Raw genomic sequence first — 5,814 nt, 5'->3', positions numbered from 1 at the left:
ATCTTACTTGAATCCTTACTAAATCTTAATTTTTTGTATTTGAGTTATCACGCCATTTAGCAAAATTGTTTTTGGATTCTGATTTTTATCATCTAATAACTTGGCCTATCTGATGTTCTTTATCATATGAATGATAAAAATATAAAACATAGTTGGCTAAGGATACACCTGTCTTCATAATTAGGTTAACAGTAGCAGTTCACTGCATGCATTTTTCTACCTTAAGAAAAAATAAAGGGTTAGGATTGAAGAGTCCAGCCTGCTTTCTTTGAATTATAAACCCATAATACAATTTAATTTAATATACAATAATCTTGCTGTGATGGTTAATTTTATGTGTCAACTTGGCTGGGCCACAGTGCCAAGATATCTGGTCAAATATTATTTTATGTGTCTATGAAGGTGATTTTTACATAAGATTAAGATTTAAATTGGTGGACTCTGAGTTAAGCATATTACCCTCTATAATGTGTGTGGACCTCATCCAATCAGATAAAGGCCTTACAGGAAAAGATTGACCTCTCTCTAGCAAGAAGGAATTCTGACAGCAGACTGCTTTTGGACTCAAACTACAACTCTTCCCTGAGTCTCTACCTGCTGGCCCACTCCATCAGATTTTGGATTTGCCATGCCTCCATAATCACGTGAGCCCATTCCTTAAAATAAATCTCTTTATATACACATACATCCTGTTGTTTCTGTTTCTCTGGAGAAGTGACTAATGCACTCGCTATGTACATTTTATTTTCTGAAACCAAAATATTTCCCTTTAGCCCTGTGATTTGTACTTTGTTTGCAGAGTAAGCAAGATTTTGCTATATATCCAGAATTTAATTGCTACTATTGAGTTCCATCAGTCATTCATTTATTCATTCACTTGAAAAACATTTATTGAACATCTACAGTGTACCAGGCAATGAGCATAGGCAATAAATAAGAAAATATATAGCATATCATATGGTGATAAGTGTTATGGAGAACATAAAAGGCAGGATGAAGGAGGTATTTATCATGAAATATATAGGGTAGTATGTTAGGTACCTTCCATCTGCTTCTCCAGATCTGTTCCCCACCTTTCTTTACTCCATTATCTACCCTAGAAGGTTGACATGTTTGGATTACACAACAGACTTTTCTCCCCTCTGGCTTCCAGTTGGGTTTGGCCAGTGCGACCATTGGCAAGAAATCACAAAGAAAGAGAAGAGTAGATTTTGGGTATTTATTCTACTGGACCTTTCTCTTCTGTATTGCAATGGTTTGGTTATGTCGTTCTACTGAAGGTTTGGCTAGTTGGATGGCCATATCCCTATGCCTTTTCTCTCTTAGGTTTCCAACAGCTGCCCTTGCCTAATGGTTTTAAATCTTGGACTATTTTGCCCCAGAGCACATGTGGCAACGTGTTGAGACAATTTTGGTTTTATCGGCTGGGGAGAATATTCTGACATCTAGTGGGTAAACAATAGGGATGTTACTAAATATCCTAAAATGATCAGGACAGTCCCCCCCACCCCCAAAGAATTATTTGACCCAAATATCAATAGGGCGGAGGTTGAGAAGCTCTGCCTTACACCCTCTAGCCTGAGGGTTGGTAAGTGATGGCTCCCAACTGTTACTGGCCCAGAGTTACTACACTATCTCTTGTTGCTTTCCCCAAATAAAACCAACACCTATGTAAATAGTCCTTTTATCAGACTCTCCTCAAATTACAAACTACAAGTTTCCTTCTGATACAAGTTGTCGGTTAGGATCCAGTAAATAAAACAGAACTAGGTCTCAGTATTTAAAAGAGAGAAATTTAATGGAAAGAATTGGTTATATGGGTATTCGAAGATCTGAGTCCAAATAAATAACAATAAAGAACCCAGAAATCAGCAATAGCTGGAACCCACTACCAGGATAGGACAAAGGAAATATATCATATCATCAAATCTCAGAGGCTGGAGTTACTTGGAAGAAGCTAGAAGCTAGTTCAAAGGGAACTAGAACTGTAGGAGAGATTTTCTGCTACCTGGAGATCTAGCCTGAGAAAGGGGAAAATAGCCTTCCTGCCTTTTCCCTCCTTCCACTCTCCAGTCTCATGTTGGCATTCCTATGGATTGAACCCAACTGAAAGTGAGCTGACATAGAAGTCTGAGAAGAAAGTATTTTCTCCAGCCTGCAGGAGAAAACAGGTAAGGTAGTAATCTGAGAACATACAGGCTCATATCCAACCAAGAAGGCTTTTTTAAATAAGGTAACATTTCAGTAGAGACTTGAAAAAAGTGAATAAGCAAAGCAGTTAATTAGAATAGGAATGTTCCAGGTTGCTGGAAAGAGTGCAAAGGCCCTAGGAAGTGGCATGCTTGGTGTGTTATGGGTGCATGGACCAATGATCCTACAACAGAGAGAATGAATAGGAGAGTGGTAGCGGATGAGATCAGAAGGGAAGACTGGCAGTAGGGCATATGAGGCTTTATATGCCATACTATGGGCTTTGGAAGTGCTCTGAGATGAAGTCATTGGCAAGTTTTAAGCAACAGAGGGACATGATCTCACTATGGTTTTAAAAGCTCCTTGCGGCTGCTATGAGGGAAATAGACTTTAATAGGGCAAGAGACAAAGAGAGAGAACAGTTTGGAAATTATCTTAATAATCAAGGCAACGTAGCTTGGGCGAGGGCCCAAGAGGTAGGTGAGAAGAGGCAGGATTTTTGACGTACATTGAAGATAGAGCCAACACATCTTGTTGTTGGGTTATGAGTAGGTAGGAAAGAAAGAGAGGAGCCAAAAAACGGCTTCAACTTGAGAAGTGAAAAGTTTAGAGAGAAACTGGGGGCTCGCTTGTGGACCCATTAAGTCTGAAATGGATAGTAAGATATCCATGCAGAGCTGTGGTGGAGGGTCATTAGATATATGATTTGGGAAATATCTGGGCTGGAGATATAAATATGGGATTCATTGGCATATAAATAGTATTTGTCTTAGTTTGGGTTCCCTTAGGAGCAGACCCTGACAAGAATTTGAGTGCAAGCAGTTGATTGGGAGGAAGGTCCAAGAATTACTAGTAGCGAAGCAACACAGGAAAAGGAAGGAAGTCACTAAAAGTATATTATGAAGTAAGTTATCCCTGTTGGCAACTGACATGTAGTCCTACTGTGGAATTCTGGGAGAGAGTGTAGAATAGGCCTCAAGGGTATTCCAAATGAGGGACCAGAAAGCTAGGTTAATTATCTATCTAACTGCCATCCATCTTTGATTGAAGGCTACTCTGGGAGCATTAACTCTTTCAGTTTTTCCAAAAGAGAGTCCAGTGCTCCTTGGGCCAATAAAAGACCCCGGGGCAGAGAGTCATAATCAAGGGAAGTGAGCAGCCTCTGTGTGTAGAGGTGAGTCATGAAGGGATTTGGTGGGGCACCCACAGGATGAGATGATCCAGCATCAGCTGAAGAGTGAGTGAGGTTAGAAAGAGAAGGTGTCCCTATCATATTCCAACATTTAGAGGTCAAGGAAATGAGAAGGAACAACAAAAGAGACTCAGGAGAGGCCAATGAAACAGAGAGATTGGAGACCTTGAAGCCAAGTTAAGAAAGTGCTCCTAGCAGGAGAAAGAGATTAACTGTGTCAAATGCTGCAGAAAGAGTAAGGTGAGGATCAAGAATTGATCATGGGATTTCTTAGCAAACTGGGGGCCCTTGGTGACCTTGACAGGATCGATTTTGGTTCAGGATAGGAAATGAGTTCAAAAGAGTAGGGAAACCAGAGGTAGTTTGTATAGACAACTTTTTCAGTTATGTTGCAGAGATATTGAAAGGCAGCTAGAGGGAGATGTAAGGGTCAAAAGAGAGATGTGTGTGTACATGATTAAGATGGGAAATGTTGCAATATGTTTGTATGTTGATGGGACTGACTCAGTCAAGAGGGAAAAACTGATGATACAGATAAAAGAGGGACAATTACAGAAGTGATATCCTTAGTAAATGATTGGGCATGGGATCTTGAGCACAACTGGAAGGGGCTCCCTGAGGGCACAGACATTCACTGAGAGCAACAGAGACAAGGTGAAGAGGGTATATGGCTACAGATGTAGATAGGTGGTGGGCTGTGTGGAAATTCTTTTCTAAATTGCACTATTTTTTGCAGAAGCAAGAAATTCGGCTGATATTTGAGGACCGGGAAGGAGGAGCTGTTGGAGGATTGAAGACAGAGAAGAAGGCGTGAAATAATCATTCAGGATTGGGCATAGATGAGAGAAGTGGAGAAAGATAGTCGAGTAGCACCAAGGGTCCACTTCAGCTTAGAGATCATCCATTTAAAGCGAGAGCAGTCAGCATGGTTGAGTCCTTCTCCAGCCATGTGTAGCTGCTTGAGTACAGGCCTGGAGTAGGGGAGAGTAGATTTAACTAAGGTCGGGTATGTTTTATTTACAGTTCCCAACATGTAATTTTGCTTCAGGAATACTTCATATAGTAATTAAATAAGAAATAAAAATTTCTTGTGAAAGGCACCCTGAATTCCAAGAGTCTTGAGAATATGTTATAAGCAAAAGAGATAAAAGTAAAGCAGACGTTGCTTTACTCAATCCATTTTGAAAGTGTTGCTCTGCAAAAACTTACTTGGGAGTTAGCAGGCATCAATAGGATAACCCCTTTACCCTCAATAAATGTTGTGAGCTGGTTTTCCTCTCGGAGCTTCTTGACTCTGGTGGACCCCGCAGCCACTGATTAGCCAAGGAATCTGAACCCAACATGCCATTTAACTGTTAGGATTATAAACAACTTGTTCTACTTGACAAGAGGCTGAGTCCGTTAAAACCACAGGGACTGTAAAAAGCAAAAAAGGTGTGTTTGAGGTAGCTCCGTCTTTCTCTAATAAAATTGTCTTACACTAGACATTTTGCAGGTAGAGCTCACTTCCTTTGATGAGCCTCTGGTCAAAGATTCTCGTAACGAAACTCTTGGAGACCTGAAGCTGGATAATTTGGACCTTTATTTTACCCTTGGTCGATGGGAGTTAAGAGTTAAGATACGGTGTCTTTCTGTCCCAGTTTCTGGACAAGGCCAAACAGCCCATTTACAAGTGCTCAGAAGACACCCACAGCACTAAGACACCAGATGTGGGCAATGAAAGGAGAGGGTGAATACGTTCCTCAAAACGATATGTCTAAATTCTAACTCCTGGAATCTGTGAATGTGACATTATTTGAAAACAGGAACTTTGAAGATGGAATTAAGTTAAGGATCTTTGGGGATGAGATTATTTTGGGTTTAGGGTGGACCCCAAATCGAATGACTGGTATCCTTAAGAAAGAGGGGACAGGGAGATTTGAAACACATCGGACACAGAGAAGAAAGCAGTGTGAGGCAGATATTGGAGTGCTTGGTGTACAAGAGTCAAGGATGGCTGGCAACCGCTGGCAGCTGGGAGAGAGGCAGGGGACAGATTCCCAGAGTCTCCAGAAGGAACCAATCCTGCCTACACCTCGATTTCAGACGTCTGGCCTACTGAATTGTGAGAGAATAACTTTTTGTTCGAAGCCACCTAGTTTGTGATAATTTGTTAGATAGCCCTAGGAAACTGATGCAGGGAATGAATTCATATTTTAGTAAAGTGAAAAGTACACGGTCAGGAAAACGACGTGAAGAATTTTTGGGACAAGGGAAGGAGGCTGGAACCACTGGTAGCTCCTACAACCTCAGGTATTTCCCTTAAGCTCCCTCTAGGAGAATATGGGTCCTCTCCCAGAAACCATGTTTCCCGATAGTCTGGAAAACCTGCAGTTATTTTGAGTCCATTGTCCCATTTCTATGAAAGTATTTGCAAATATTTTGCTCACCAG

The 5,814-nt window shown here is 41.0% G+C and overlaps 1 long non-coding RNA gene across 3 annotated transcripts in view; it reads right to left on the bottom strand.

Annotated features, from left to right (window-relative positions):
• Positions 1–5,814, bottom strand: part of LOC105291640 — a 39,021-nt gene that overhangs the window by 15,349 nt on the left and 17,858 nt on the right. For 2 of the 3 annotated variants that reach the window (XR_895836.2, XR_895837.2), the window contains exon 1: positions 4,592–4,681. The exons of the other annotated variant lie outside the window; for it this stretch is intronic. This is a non-coding gene — a long non-coding RNA (uncharacterized LOC105291640). Of the gene's footprint in view, positions 1–4,591; positions 4,682–5,814 lie in introns of those variants that run through there. 3 annotated transcript variants of the gene reach the window in all.

Source organism: Pteropus vampyrus, unplaced genomic scaffold, assembly GCF_000151845.1.
Source record: "Pteropus vampyrus isolate Shadow unplaced genomic scaffold, Pvam_2.0 Scaffold48, whole genome shotgun sequence".
Taxonomy (NCBI): Eukaryota; Metazoa; Chordata; class Mammalia; order Chiroptera; family Pteropodidae; genus Pteropus; species Pteropus vampyrus.
The sequence above is the reverse complement of the archived record's forward strand: the minus strand, read 5'-3'. Positions and strand labels throughout refer to the sequence as shown.